Source organism: Lemur catta, chromosome 9 (genome assembly GCF_020740605.2).
Source record: "Lemur catta isolate mLemCat1 chromosome 9, mLemCat1.pri, whole genome shotgun sequence".
Classification (NCBI taxonomy): Eukaryota; Metazoa; Chordata; class Mammalia; order Primates; family Lemuridae; genus Lemur; species Lemur catta.
Genome location: NC_059136.1, coordinates 42694955 through 42711886, shown reverse-complemented (window position 1 = coordinate 42711886; position 16932 = coordinate 42694955). Strand labels below are relative to the sequence as shown.

The window sequence follows — 16932 nt, the reverse complement described above, 5'->3', positions numbered from 1 at the left end:
CTAAAAACTACAAAACACTGATGAAAACAATTAAAGAAGACACAAACAAATGGAAATATACCCCATGCTCATGGATTGGAAGAATCTATATGCATAGTCTTCAAAAAATTCATAGAAAATGCATATTTTGAAAAGTCTATGCATGGATTTCAAATTTTTTTTACACCAAAATGAACTTGTACTTGAACTTGTTCTAAAATGTCTGAACAGGATCTAGTTTGGGGCACTAAGAAGGATGAGACATTAGTTTGAAAAAAGCCCCTGTCAGAGCAACCCAAATTCTGCTAAAATTGAAGTAAGAACAAACATTAAATTTATAGTGAAGCTGGGTAGAAGAACGGTGAAATAATTTAACCTTTAAGAAAAGTTTATGAACTTTTAGAAATAAACTTAGAACATAGAAATCAGCGGTTTACAAATGGGTAACTCATTTTAAGAAGGAATGAGATGATGAAGAGGAAGCCGGTAGTGGTGGACCATCCATGGCAAGTAGCAAGGAAAAAATTAATCTTGTTTGTGCCCCAATTGAAGAAGACTGACAATTAATAATAGCTAACACCACACACTTCAAAGTTGGTTCAGCCTACGCAATTCTGACTGAAAAATTAAAGTTGAACAAACTTTCCATTGGATGGGTACCAAAACTATTGCACCCAGACCAGCTACAGACAAGAGCAGAGATTTAGATGGAAGATTCTAACAAGTAGATCAAGATCCTGAAGCATTTCCTTAAAGAATTATAACACAAAATGAAACACGACTTTACCAATATAGTCCTGAAGACAAATCACAATCAAAGCAATGGCTATCAAGAGAAGGAAGTGGTCCAATCAAAGCAAAAGCAGACCTGTCTAGAGCAAAGGTCATGGCAACATTTTGGGGGATTCACAAAGTATTTTGCCTGTTGACTTTCTGGAAGATCAAAGAATAATAACATCTGGTTATTATGTGAGTGTTTTGAGAATGTTAGCCAAAGCTTTAGTGGAGAAACACACAAGAAAACTTCACCACCATGACAATGTGCCTGCTCATTCCTCTCATCAAACAAGGGGAATTTTGCAAGAGTTTCAATGGGATTTATTATTAGGCATCCACTTTTCACTACTCATTTAGCTCCTTCTGACTTCTTTTTGTTTCCTAATCTTAAAAAAAATCTTTAGAGGTCACCCATTTTTGTTTAGTTAATGATGTAAAAGAGACTGCATGGACACGGTTGGATTCCCAGGACCCCCACTCAGGTCTTTAGGGATGGACTAAATGGCTGATATCATTGCTTAGAAAAGTTTCTTGACTTGGGTGGAGTTTATGTTGAGAAATAAAGTTTGTATTTTTTATTTTTATTTTTTAATTCCATTTTTCACAAACTTTTTGAAGTCTCCTTTTGTTAAGATATTCCTACTAGTCAAAGCAATCTATTAATACAATTTCAATGCAATCCCTATTAAAATGCCAATAACATTTCTTACAGAAATTGAAGGAAAAAAACAAATCTAAAATTCATGTAGAATCATAGAAATGCTGAATAGAAAAAGAAATCTTGCAAAAGAAGAACAAAGCTGTAGGCATTACACTTCCTAATTTCAAAATATGTCACAAAGATATAGTAATTAAAACAGTATAGTACCAGCATTAAGATAGACATGTTGACCAGCAAAACAGAATAGAGACCCCAGAAATAAACCCATGCGTATATGGTCGATTGACCTTTGATAAAACTGTGAAGATACACAATAGAGAGGATAGTTTCTTCAACAAATAGTGTTGGGAAAACTAGATATTCTAATGTAAAAGAATAGAATTTGGTCCTTATCTTACATCATGCAAAAAATCAACTCAAAGTAGACTAAAGAAGTAAATGTAAGAACTGAAACTGTAAAATTCCTAGAAGAAAATATAGGGGAAAGTCTCCATGACATTGTTTTTGGCAATTATTTCATGCACATGACACCAAAAGCACAGGCAAGAAAAGCAAAATTAGACAAATGGAACTACATAAAACTAAAAAGCTTGTGCAAAGAAACAATCAACAGATTGAAAAGGCAACCTATGAAATGAGGGAAAATATTTTCAAACCATATATCTGACAGGGTGTTAATTTCTAAAATATATAAAGAAATTGTACACCTACACAGTAAAACATAAACCAATTAAAATGGCTAAATAATTGAGTAGATATTTCTCCAAAGAAGAGATACCAATGTCCAACAAGTATATGCAAAAATGCTTATCATATAAGCATCACATGTACTCACCAGAAAACTGGTTTCCCTGATCATCACCTAAATGCACATTGGGGAATGATACCAGTTGGATATCAGACTGAGGCAGGGGGTGGGGGGAGGGGATGGGTGTATGCCTACATGATGAGTGCGTTGCGCGCCGTCTGGGGAATGGTCATGCTTGAAGGTGCTGACTCGGGGAGGTGAGGGGTGGGCGGAGGGGATGGAGGTATAACCACATGGTGAGTGCCGGGCGCGCACTGTCTGGGGAATGGACACGCTTGAAGCTCTGACTCGGGGTAATGGGCGGAACATGGGCAATATATATAACCTGAACTTTTGTACCCCCATAATAAGCTGAAATAAAAAAATAAAATAAAATAAAATAAAATAAAAAGATGCTTATCATCACTAGTGATTAGAAAATGTAAATCAAAACCAAAATGAGATATCATCTCACATCTGATAGAATGGCTTGTATCAAAAAAAGAAAAGAGATATTGGGGATGATATGAAGACATTGGCACACTCTTCGTGGGAATGCATAATGGTGTAGCCTTCATGGAAAACAGTATGGATGTTCCTCAAAAAGTTAAAAATGGAATTACCATATGATCCAGCAATCCCACTTCTGGCTATTTGTCCAAAAGAATTAAAATGAGGATTTTTGAAGAGATACTAGCACTCCCATGTTCACTGAAGTACTATTCATAATAGCCAAGATGTGGAAGCATCTGAAATTTACATCAACAGATGAATGGGTAAAGAAAATGTGGTATATACATACAACGGAAATATTATTATTCAGGCTTTAAAAAGAAGAAAATCCTGCAATATGCAACAACTTCCATGAGTCCTGAGGACATTATGCTAAACGAGATAAGCTAGTCACAGAAATAAAAATATTTTATGATTCCACCTCTATGAGGTATGTAAATAGCCAAACCCGGAAACAGAGGGTAGCATGGTGGTTTCAGGGGATTAGGGGAGGAGGAAATGGGGAGTTGCTATTCAAAGGGTATAAAGTTTCAGTTATACAAGATGAATACATTTTAGAGCTCTACTGTATCACATTGTGCCGATAGTTAACAATACTGTATTGTACAACTTAAAATTATTTACAAGGGTAGATCTCACGTTAAATGCTCTCAGTATAATTTTTTTAAAGAGAGTGTTATCAAGTGAATTACTTCTGACGGTAAACAGAGCTTAACCCTGCTGGGAAACATGCACAGGACACACACCTGTTATTTTTCTCACAGGACTAGGTAGTTCAGTGATTAGCCACCCACTCTCCAGTTAGTCTTTGAGGGAGGCCTCTTGGAGGAAGGTAAGGCATATTCATTTCCCCAGAACTTCTAGCCTTTTCCACATATGAACAGAGTGGGTACCCTGGTAAGAGGAAAACTTCAGGCAGTCAAAAGTGAGGGCAGTTGGAAGTTGGGCTGAACGTCCATGGAGGTGGTTAAGTGCTGAATGGATATAGGCAGGATATCAAAATATCTTCCACACCTTAGGTACTGCTATTATTCCACTCTACAAAAGAGGAAACTGAGAAAGGAGGGATTGACTCTTTGGCAAATCTTCAAGTTTGTCTAGAGCATAACTGGGATCAAAAACCCAGCGTCATTGTGAAATAACAATTACTCTACAGGAGTATTGTGGAGGACTAACTACACTTTCAATGTACCTAGTAAGTAGTGAGCACTCAGTACATAACATATATTTCACAATTGTCTTGCTGTTGTGTGCCTAGAGTTTTCCAACAAAAGTCTGGACAGCGTGGCACACAAACAACCAGGGGTTTGTAGACATGTACCTAATTTCAGAAATATCAGCAGAAAACAATAGTATGGGAGCACTGTGATAAATCTACCCATTTCTTTATGCTATGGTAAAAGAAAAGATAAAAAAAGTTACTGTTCATTCTCTTTAAATATAATTTTAATGATACAAGTAAATAGTGATGTTACTTAAAAGTCTCAAAATTTGGAAAAAATTAAGTCAAACAAATTATATTACTTTGTCATTACCTGGTTGTTATCATAGTCTTTATACATTGCTATACACAAGCAACATTTTAATGTAATTTTAAATAGTGTAAGAAAGAGGCTGTCTCTCTACATCTTGACAATCCAGTGTGTTACTAAATTAAAAATTTTTTTTTCTGTCTAACAGATGAAAATGGTACCTCAGTGTAATTTCTCTTACTTGAAAGATTGAATACCTTTGCATATGTTTAAGGGCCATTGTTATTTTCTTTTTTAAAAATATGCATTTTTCTATTGAAGTAGGCAGAATTCTAAGATGAGAACTCAGCCCAGCTGACAATTTGATTTCAGCCTTGTGAGACTCTAAGCAGAGAACTCAGCAGGGACTTCTGATCTACAGAACTATGACAAAGTAAGTGATGTTTTAAAAATTGCTACGTTTCTGGTAATTTGTTTTGTAGCAATAGGAAAGAAGTGCATCCATGTTTCTATATACCTTTCATATTTATTTTTAATATAATTATAGAATATTTCATCATTTTCATCTGCTATAATTGTTTCCTTACAGTTGAACATTTAGGTTGCTTTTGTTTGCTATTATAAATATTACAGTGATAAACATGTTCATGCATGAAGATTTAGCCATTGTTTTTAGCATTATTTATTTTAATTGCTTTTATATTGAACAGGTAATGTATTACTTGTTCCAAAAATCAAATGCATAAAATGATAAACAGTGAAGGATTTTATTTTCCTTTCCATGCTTTGACTGTACACTTTCCCACTCTCAAAACAATCCAAGTATTAAATCATTTGAATCCTTCTAGAGATTTTTTATGCCTTAATGATAGCGTATCATATCCACTGTTCTGTACTTTGCTTTTCAACTAAACAATATCTTAAGATTATTCTATATCAGCATCTAAAGAACATCCTTTCTATGGCCGGACAATGTTTTATTGTATAAATGTACCAAACGTATTGTATAAATGTATTATATAAATGATTTATTTATTTAACATCATTGCTATTTAGCCATAATGTGACTTAACTATAAGTATGTCATAATTTATTCTATTGCATAAATGTACCATAATTTATTTATTGATGTAGGTCTTGGGGATTTTGTTTCTGCTCATAATGGACTAGATAACATGGACCAAATTTTCATTAGGAAAACCAAAAGCCCTGGATAAATGAAAAAAAAAAAAAAAGTCTACCTGAAGCTATTGGAAGGTAAAATAGAGAATGAGGAATTACCTTGTCAGGAGCTGAGGGGAATGGAAATCTAGGACTAAGAAACAGTTTTACAAATACAAAGTTTCAACCACAAAACCAACCAAACAAAACAAAAGGCATGAGGAGACATGAAAACTGAGGTAAAAATTAATAGAAACAATTGAAAATAGATACAGATCCACAGGGGTCCCTGAAATTCAGAGACCAAGTTAAAAATAAGCATTGCTACAATGAATGCCCAAGGCAATAAAAGAAGAGAATGAAATTTCAGTGGAGAATTAGAAACTATGTTGTTTTCAATCTTTTACAAACAGGGCAACAGTGAATATACTTATGCAAGTATATTTGTAGAAGAAATATGTAGATGTGAAATTTCTGTGTCAAAAATATATGCAATTGTAATTTTGGTAGCTACTGAAATATTGTCCTCCCTAGAGGCGTTTCCAATTTACATTCTCACCTGCAATGTAGTAGAGTGGATGTTTCCCTATACTCTTAATAACTTATGTGTCCATAAATTTTTAAAATCTTTTTAAATATTATGGATGAAAATGGTATTGCATTTATCTTACTAGTAAAGTTGAACATAATTGCACATGTTTAACGGCTATTGTTATTTTTTTCTGCAAATACCCCTTTAATTTTTCTATTTGATTATTGGTCCTTTTCTTTTTATTTTATTTTATTATTTATTTATTTATTTATTTTTATTTCAGCATATTATGGGGGTACAGATGTTTAGATTACATATAATGCCCTTGCCCCCACTTCACCCCCGAGTCAGAGCTTCAAGCGTGTCCATCCCCCAGATGGTGCTCATTGCACTCGTTATGTGTGTATATTCCCATCTCCTCCTCCCCCTCCCATCTGCCCGACAGTCGATGAATGTTATTCCTATATGTGCACTTAGGTTATTGGTCCTTTTTTTAATGATTCATGGAATCTCTTTATATATTAGGAAAATTAGTTCTTTTTTTCTGAGTTATAAATTGCAAATATTTTTCTCATTTTGCCCTTGAGTATTTTGACTTTTGTTATTTTGGATTTTGTGATGCCAATATGTTTTTATATTCAGGTTTTTACACTTCTAGTTTTTTACTTCTGGAATTTTTGTCATGTTTAGGCCACTCTGACATTACATATCAGAAATTGTTAACAAGATTTCTTTTTTGCACTTTCATGGCTGCGTTTTTTAAACAATATTATTGATGAAACTAGATTTTTCTTTTGGATGGTTATCCAGCTATTTCAATATCACTTACTGAATCATCCTTCTTTTCTTCTCTGATTTGATATGCCACTTTTATCACACACTTAATTTCCAAATTTACCTACAACTATTTCTTGAGTTATATTCTGTTCCATTACTTTGTTTATTCATGTGTCTATAATGTTCTTTGTAAATTATTTTGTTTTATACAATATTTTAACATCTATTAAGAAGTGCTCCATCTCAATATTATTCTCTTTTAGAATTGCCCTGAATATTCTTATTTATTCTATTACACTGATTTCAAAATCAGCTATTTTGTTTAACAAATACACTTGTTTGTATGTTTAGTAAAATTACACTAAATTTATAGATTGATTTGGAAAGAATTGCCATCTTTATAATGTTGATTCTTCCCATCTGAGATCATTGTCTGTCTGACCCTTTGTTCAAGTCTTCTTTTTGTCTCTCAAATGCATTTTGCAATTTTTTTGTTTAGATCTAAATGCAAGTTGTCTTAGGTTTTATTTCTTGATTTTTTTCCCCAATGTGGATGGAGTCTTTTCCCATTATACTTTAAACTAGTTTTTGTTTCTATCTATGAGGCCTATTAATTTGTGAATATGAAATACGTGTCCAACCTTCCTGCCAAATTTGCTTATTCTTTATATTAGTCTATTCTCTTTGGTTTTTCAAAAATTCAATAAAATAACAAATATTCCTTCTTCTTTCCAATTTTTATAATATACTTTAAATTTCTTTTTTTTTATTTTTTTTCTCTTAACTACATTGGATTACGCCTCCAGAATTAAGTTAGATAATAATGCTGGTCATTTATTTATCCTGGATAAATGAAAAAAAGGGGGGTACCAATTCAAGTATAATAAATATTTTATTATTTTAGTAAGGGAGAAAATAATCTTAGTTTTTAATTTACATTACTTTGATTACTAACAAGTTTGAAAATTATTGGGTTTTGCTTGTTTGTTTGTTTGTTTTAACTCCAGTATAGGGTTTTGAGGTGATCATATTGCTCAGCTCAAGGAACATTATCATCTACAGGCCATGTGAGCCTCCTCTATTTTTAAAACAATTTTTTTCCCTTTATCACTATACTGTATATTTCTCTCCCCTTCTCATCGTAGGTTACCATCATCACGTATTTAACATGGGTTGCTTTGGTTTTGGTTGCGTATGTTACTGCAAAATTTGTTTTGCGATCATATAAGTTTGTATAAATGGTACTGTATCATGTATCTCACTAAGTGTTATGTTTCTAAGACCCATCTTTTGCTATGTGAAAATCTAATCTGTAGCTTTTACTACTAAAATAAATTTCCTGAGGTGCATGAATCATATTTTCCCTATTCACGCTCTAACTGATGGATATCCAAGTTGCCTCCAACTCCTCACTAAATTCCTTTACTTACCTCTATGTAGACTGTGTGAGAAATTTCTTTGATTACTCATTTAGGATCTTGGGTTATATGATATACGCATATATGGCCAATAATGCCAGTTGGGTCTTCGGATGCCATCACCTATCAGCAAAGCATGAGTGCCCGTATACTCCCACAATCCCTACCAATACTAGCATGAATGCTTTTCTATATGGTGATTCCTTCAGTTTTAATTTCTCTCGTGGAATGATAGTTTCTATATTTTTTCTAAGTCTTCATTGTTAATGTGTCATACATATTCTCTGTAAAAAAAGATATCACTGCAATTTTGTATTATTGCTAGTCAGGTTTCTCATTATTTACATTTGAAAGATCTGTGAAGTTCCTTGAAGCATTACAATTTTCCTATTCAGAAAACGTTTTTAAAAAGAGCACTTATATCAGGAATCTGAGTTTTTACAAAAGGGATTTACTTTTAATTTTCCCACAAGCTGCCTGTCTAAATATGATAGAAAAGTAACTTAGACTTCTAAAATAACCAGATGTTATGGACTAAATATTTGTGTCCCCTCAAAATTGATATGTTGAAATCCTAACTTTCAATGTAATGGTATTAGGAGGTGGGGCCTTTGGGAGATGATTCGGTCATGAGGGTGGAGCCTCCATAAAAGGGACCCCAGAGAGATCCCTCACCCTCTCTGCCACGTGAGGGTAAAATCAGCAGTTAGTAGTCTGCAACCTAGAGAGGGTCCTCACCAGAACCCGTCTATGCTGGCATGAGGTATAAATTTTTGTTGTCTATAAGCCACCAGCATATAATACTGTGTTATAGCAGCCTGAACTAAGACTCTAAGGAATGAAGAGGAAGTAGGAAGTCAATGTAGGCACAACTCTCATCTCAGAAGCACATTGACTCACTCATTTAATAAACATATACTAAACTTATTACATGCTGGGCACCATAATAAATATTTGTGATACAGAGATGAGTAAGTCACGGTCACCTCCCTTAAAAAAAACACGTCTAGTAGGGGAGAGAGGCATTTAAAAACCAATGAATTGCAAGCATTACTACAGAAACATTAGCAAAACACAGAGGATACAGGTTTCTTCCACTCTATGACTCATATTTTCCAGTGTTAAATTAATGTGTTTATTATCTCGATGACACATTTTCAGAGTCACATTAGGGGAGGAAAAAAGAAAAAAATAATTGAGATCACATCATTGACTGTTGAATTCAGTCAACAAATATTTACCAAATGACTCATTTTATCATGTGCCAGGTGTTAGGGATAAAAAAAGGGAGCAAATATTAAATGATAGCCTGTGAAGGACAAAAAGTTATTGTCTGATTTTAAAACTCCTAGTTCAGTATGATCCATAGCACAATGGTCCAAAGGTTTAACATATTCCTTAGTCATCTATGTTAAATTCCAGGGACCTAAATCTTGTTGATCTTGTGCATTTATGGGAGAAGAATTTTGATTTTGTGAGTGTGCTTACATAATGCTAATTCCATCTGATTTTGCTAAGAATGAACAGAGATATATTACAAAGAAAAAATGTACCTGAAGCAGGTGGTTCTGCTTGTATATTCAGTGTCCTGACTCAAGGTTTCCTCAGGCAGAGATGTAACGAATAAGGTCAGTTGTGCTCAGTAATATTCCACCACTGTCCCAGGCAGACGGACATAGTCCATTCAGAGGAGGCTGAGTACATTCAGATTTAATGGTATCTAACATCAAAGCAGAAGTTGGTTATGAAAAAATCTATAAAGAAGCTTAAAAGCTGGAGTTGATGTAGATTTTAAAATTATTAATATATATAGTCACTTTATTTCTCAAGCATTGATGGGGTCCTTTGAAGCCCAAGGACAGTAAGAAAGAGCAATTTTGGACTGTTCTTTCTTTAAATTCCCATCAGGAAATATATTAGACATTGAGGTTGCCTCTCATTTTCCCTAATTACACATAAGCCAAAGGTTTAGGTGGGACTGATTCCAACCCTAAATCAGTTGGAGTAATCCCATCCTCCTCACCATACTGATCAGTCCATTGGGAGCCAGGGAGGGCTGCGTGGAGAAGCACTGAGCAGGGCTTTGCAGAGTAGAATTTTGATAAGTGGAGCAAGTCATAGGATAAAGTGAACAAATGGAAATATGCAAGGTTTGTTCAAGAACTGTGAGCAAATCTTTTTTAACTAGAGCAAATTGTTATACTGTTTTTATCTTCCAGAGCTGTCCAAGTGATTAAACTCAATTCTTACACTCAGCAAATAATTATTGAATGGTGCATAGTACTGCGCTAAGTGATAGACAGGCTTCAAAGGCACTTGCCTTTGGTTGAAAAACCTACTGCAAAGATAAACCCATTGATTTTAGAAGTAAAAGGGCCTAAGAAATGATCTAGCACAATCCATTCATTTCCCAGTATAGAAACTGAGGCCCAGATAATTTAAGTGAATAGAAACAGCCATGTGTTCAGAGAAAAACATAAGCTGTAAGAGTCATTTAAGCTCTCTTACTTTGATTTCCATCCTCTGCAAAGTGGCAGTAAGAGCACAAGAAGCTGTTGTTGGGCTTCAGGGAGATAGCATATGCAAAGCATCAGGCACATAACAAATACCATATTAATGTTCCTTTCATGTTCTCTCTTCACTTTATTGATAGCAACATAGTGATTTTGTGGCAGAGTTAGAAATAAGAATGTGCTGTCTTGATCCCCCCAAGAGAGCTTCCTCCTGTGCAGTACAGCAGTCCATTGTTAAAAATCCCATGAGAACTAATCTCAAAGGCCTCCAGATTTCTCCCAAAATGAGCAAATATCTCCACAAACTCTTATCCTATTGTCCTGTGCATGTACCAAGCTCATTCGCTTCTTCAGACCTGTGGACACCTTGCTTCCAAGCCCCAAATCCTATAGTAATGTTTTTCTTCCTTCTTTCCATCTATGTAAATCCTCTCATCAATTTATTTATTCATTCAGTTTGTCTGAATGCAATTACACATATGTCGGGTACTTATTGGGTGGCAGGCACTGGAATAAGGTTTGAAATTTCAGAGCAAAAGAGCTTTGCCTTTTGGAATCTAGCTGGGGCACAGCCCAGTTGGAGAACAGATATGTTCACTCCAGGAAAGGGAAGGGATAATGGTGTGGCAGTATGTCATGATGTCTTGGGAACATGGGGCAAGTGAACACTGGGTCTACCTGAAGGGGCTTCTGCCATTATTATACCCCAATTACATATCGACCACCCTTTCTCTACCTCCTATTACATATAGGTATTGCTACACACAACTGAGCCCGTAAGTGTATATACTGCTTGCTATCATCGTATTGATGCCAGGATGTGGATAGAAATGAGATGTATGTAGCCAGAAAGGACCAGGGTAATCCAATTAAGCAGAATATGTTAAGGAGGTACCTTGGGTTTATACAGAAAAGTAATGAGTCATGCTTGGGGTATAGGATGAATAACTCCTGTACTAACAAACTTTACTAGGGGCCTACTGAAAAGTTTTAAAAAATCTTGCTTGCATGCCAGAATTATCTGGAGAGCATTTGAAAAATACAGATGCCTAAGCCTCATTGTAGACTTACAGAAGCAGTATCTTCTGGGATGAATTGCAGGCATATGGATTTTTTAAGCATCACACAGTTGATTCTGATGATCAACCAGCAAGGATTACGAAGTGCTGGTCTATTTTGTGCCAGCACTTGTGGAACACTGAGAATGTAGAAATGAATAACATACAGTCAATCCTACTCCTGCTTTAGAAGACAAATCTCTGTCTTAGAAAAACTGAAATAAGGTGGGAGAGATAGACAAGCAAAGATACACACACAACCAGAGATGATCTTAGAGACAGGTATAAAGTGAGATTGGAACACAGAGATGGGAAGGACCAACTCATTCTTGGGAAGGAGAGGGAGCTTCTTAGATGATGTTAGATTTGAAATAAGATATAAAGAACTAATGGAAATCTCTCCAGTGAAGGGGCTGGTAAAGGATATTCCAAGCATAAGGCTGAGCTCCATCTCCCACTGGGTTCTGACAGCAAATCTAAGAGGTGCCGGAGTGAGAAGGATTAGGGCACGTTTTCTCTCGGGCAGGGCTCTTAGGTGTGTCTGAAGTGCGGACTGTGATGTTGATCATTTATGTCACTGATTTACACCTGTTTCATATACCATTTTTATTTCATTCAACCAGACATTTACTGGGGGCCTTTGTAACTAGGAGACATTTCCAGACAGAATTTGCAAGAGGAACATGCAAGAGGGGCAACAAGTCCCTCAAACTGGAAGTCCAAGAAAAGCTTCCTGAGAAAGATGATGCTGAGGTTAGTCTAAAGAATTTTAAATAGGATTTTTGTAAAAAGGGGAAAGGGGAGAAGGGGTTAAGTTGTTCTGCAAGTTCAAGGCATGGAGAGGAGAGTGGAATCCGTATGTCCAAGGACTTTCGGGTCCAGTGTAGTTGAAGTATAACACTGGGGGAGAGATGATGGCCATGGATCAGGCTGGGGAAAAAGGTATGTTCCGGGATGTTAAAAGGCTCCTTATGCCCTGCTGGAGTCTGGACTTCATCTAGTTGGCATTGGGGAACCTGGTTATTTTATGTAGCACAGTAATGGAGTCTGATTTACTTGTCCAAAAGGTCTTTCTGAGCATATGTATATTTTCTTTCTCCAACTAGAATTGTAAGCATCCCCTCAACAGGAAACATATCTTGCCTCTTTCATTTCTTTTTGTTTCACCAAAAGTGCTTAGCAGAGAAGGGGTGCACATGTTGAGAGGTCAATAGTTAATGGATCCGTTAATTGATTGAGAGGTACAAACCCATACTTGGGTTGATGTCATAATAATGGACACTTTAATCTTATGTGGTGGCTGCTATTTCGATATTCCAAACAATCATAAGCTGTGCCTCTTAATTTTAACATGTACCTGAATCACCTGGGGATCTTGTTAAAATGGAGGTTCTAATTTTTATATCTTGGGTAGGGGCTGAGATACTGCACATCTAACAAGCTTCCAGATGCTGCTGCTCCTGCTGCTGGTTTGGGCTCTTAAAACTCTGTTGCCTTATTTTAAGAAGTTCTGATAGCATGTTTGTTTATGAACTGTGGAGCTTTCTACAGGGATTACGGAAATGGAGAAGCTTCATCAGGTGATACTAGTCCTTGGCTAAGAATCCATACTACTCTTTTCGGACTGGTTTTGAAGGCAATGGCATGTCTTTGCTGCCCCTTGGTTAGACATTGATATTATTTGCCTTTAAGGGAATTTCTGATGCTGCTGCCAGTTTCTTCCTTGCACTGCAAAGTATTGAATTCCATGAGAAAATCCATTAGTAACAGCGGAGTTGATAATAGAACAGCAGATAAAGTCAGAGGGCTCTAAAAACAGCTTTGCTATCAGCGTGTAATTTGTTTTGTCCTATGTAGAATAGAGTCTTTTCTTGGGAGTTTTCAAGTTTGAAATTCAATCACGGGCCAGTTTGTAATAATTTCTTAATATCTTCCTTTCTTTTCTATTCACTTTCACATACTTCTTGTCATTTAGTGGCAATCTGGACGTCCCTGGGGCCTCACCAGCTTATAGGCATAAAGCCAGCCACAATAGTGAGGCAGAAGTCTGCTGGCTTGATGTCACTCATTAGTAAGTAGGAGCTTGGTCTTCATTTTGACAGTCCCTGACTTCTCTAGGGGCTCTCAGAGAAGCCCCAGGCCATGTTCCGTGTCATGCTCAATGTTGATGTGGGTTGTTGCTTACACTTTTCCATCACTCAGCAGTGGAGCCAATGGCTGCTCCATCGCATACAGTTCCCCACTCCACTGCCAGTCTCCCTGGCATCTGCTCCATGCAAGGGTGTGGACATCCCTCCCTTGTTCCGAAGCTGCCGCCCTGTTGAAAGCGTAAGCTGGGAGGCACTCCAGGGTAGCAGCAGCGAGAATTGTCTCTGGAGACAGAATGCCATGTATCAGCTGTGTGATTTGGGCAAGTTATTTAAACGCCCCAAACCTTAGGTTGCTTACCTGTAAAATGAGAATAACTGGAGTTCTACAATCTCAAGGTCGTTGAGAAAATAGGGTGATCCCCTTAAGCTCTGAGCACTTCATTTCTGGCACATAGAAAATGCTCAATAAATGCTAACCATGATTCATTGCTTTTCTCTTTATCACTGTGAGCCCAGCCCCTGGGCGAGTTTCATTTTTATTTCACCATAGCACAGCAGAAAACTGTTAATAAGGTTTACAACAACATGGCTTATGGCTCAGGGATAAGAAGAGGGGATTGAAATCAGGGGAAAGCACAACGGCTATGCAATATGGAGACTCTTGCACACCACAGTCCCAAGTGTATGCTTCTGGGGGACTTTTAGGGTCCTGTTTTCCTTCCTATAGGACATCTTTCCCACAAGTCACAAGAGTGTCCTTGAACTTATATTGACTCCTTTGAGCCAAGGCCCAGAGATAACGATGGCCACCCTGGGGTTCATTTTCTTTTCTGGCATCAGCTTCTTTTCAGGGTTATTGACGGCCGGAATCTCCACTCCTTTGAAGGAGTTGCCTTACCCTGGAATAAAGGCCAATGTCTCTTTCCCTTTCAATCTTGCTCCAAGATTCACTTTCTTTTCTTTGTGCAGAGGACAAGTGAACTCTCAGCTCAATTCATATACAATGTCTATTAGGCTCACGTGAGAGATAATCTCTTAAAATAATAATAACAACTAATTTTTCTCTTTTCCTGCCCCACTGCCTCTACAATGGTATCTCTAAAACACAGTTATTATTTCACTTCCTGCTGAAAGCCACTTGTTGTACCCCGCCCCCCCCCAACTTAGGAGACAAAATTCGCATTACCATAAGGACTCTTTGTGCAAGCTGGTCTTTCTTCTTGAGATGCACTTTCCTCCTTTTGTTTTCTCAGAAAATGCCCATTCAACCTTTATGGCCTGGCTTGAATCTGACTTTCTCTGTGGATTCTTTCTGGAACCTGGCTGACACCCCATGTCCCCAGATCCCAGCCAGGCTCCCTCCTACAGGCCCCCACGACTCTGCACATTACTCCGTTAACATTGCACATGTCCTAATTTGCTTCCAGTTCTGCTTCCCTCGTTAAAGTGGTCATAAGCATGACCAGTGAATGAACTAATGTTTACTTTGTGTTTTACAAAGTTCTCATCCGTTTTACTCTGATCCTTACTACGGGTCTGTGAGGTAAGTAGGACAAATATTACCATGGTCTCCACTTTATGTATGGCAAAAGGAGGTTGGGGGAGTCAGGTAACTTGTTTAGTCACTGTGTCAGCTCAGGGAAGGAAAAGGAAGTAAATTCAGACTCATTTCTTTGGACTGTAATTCTATTTTTTTTTTGACTACTATTTAATGCTTCTTTTGACACAAACCAAATTCTGGTAGAAAAAGAACAAGATCTAAAGAAGACAAGACATAGAGCCAAGGAAAAGTTACAGAAGATGACAACAGACCCAGAAACCATAATTGCAGAAAAAGGACTCACGGAGATAGCTGCTTGGATGTGCTAATGCCCTGGGGCATGATGTTGACTGACTTTCAGACTTAAGGGAAGATGCTTTTTGATTAAACAAGGTGGATGGGTGTGAAGGTGGGGAAAAATACCAATATTTCAAATAGTTTTTAATTTTTTATTTCAATTATGCAAAGCCAGATTACGTTTTAAAATCTGGGCCAAAGCACCCTCTCCCAGAGTATCCTTCCTTTTCAGCAGCCGTCTGGATTGCTCTGAGTGATGACGGACACTTTTATAAAAGTTTGAAACTGTTGTGAAGAGAACTTTTTAAAGCTGACAGCAAAAACAAACAAACATGATGTCCTACAAAGCCGAGAATAAGCTCCAGAGAGAGTGAAGGCAGCAGAAATAGCCACTGGGAAGGGGAAGGAGATCGCGATGTTCCTTGCCCTGGGCCCCATGATCACTGTTGCCGCACCCACTTGCAAGTCCTGTGGGCAGCCCGAGCTTGGCTGAGCGGGGAGGCAGGGAGACGCCACCCCGGGAGAGCCCAGAGCTATTTCAGACTCGAGGCCAACATCCATGGAGACCTTGAGTTACATCATCAAAACTGTCTGGACTTTGGTCCCCTTATGCCAAATGCGGTTTCCAGAAAAAGGATCCCTGGCGTATTTGGAAGCCCATCAACTAAAAGTCGTCTCGTCACTTTCATGCGTGAGATCTTTGCACTTGTGAAGAGCATATTATTTTGCTTAATTATGGGCTGTGAGGAGGTGGCATGGAGCAGTGGAAAAAGCCTGGCCTCTGGGGTCAGAGAGGCCTGGGTCTGAATCATGTCTCTGCCATCCTCCAGCTACGGGACACTGGCCCAGTGGGCCTCGGTTTCCTTGTCCGTGAACTGAGAATAACCTTGTAATAATTGACTATCTTGTAGGGAATTTGTTAGGATTAGAAGTTTAAGGCATGTCAAGAATCTTGTATTGTTCTGCTATTCAGATCTTTAATAATCAGTAGCAATTATTAATAAAGCATTTGACTTTTAACACAATAACTTTTGGCAAATGAGATTTCTCTTTCACTCCAAAAGTATGTGTGTAGTGGTCTATACAATCGCTTTTTGCTTGCAAATACTGCTTATATTAATTTCCAATTCCCTAAGAAGTTTTCTTATAAGGGGGCTTAATAATGCACACTTTCAGCACCTAAAAAATTTCTTGATTTTTAATACTTATAATTTATTTCATATCCTGTATGCCATGATTAATTATACTTTAAAAATGATGGAGATAAATCACTCACTACCTGAGACTTCTTTATCTCAACTATGGGGGATAACATTTGACCTGTGTATCTTACGAAGGCTTTGTATTGTTTTTTCTA

General features: G+C 37.1%; 1 long non-coding RNA gene across 1 annotated transcript; it reads left to right on the top strand.

The window, feature by feature from the left end:
• Window positions 1-3203: 3203 nt before the first annotated feature.
• LOC123644506 lies at window positions 3204-16597 on the top strand. The gene is made up of 4 exons (XR_006737159.1): window positions 3204-3912; window positions 4511-4622; window positions 12272-12401; window positions 15483-16597. It is a non-coding gene; the product is annotated as an uncharacterized LOC123644506 (long non-coding RNA).
• Window positions 16598-16932: the final 335 nt, after the last annotated feature.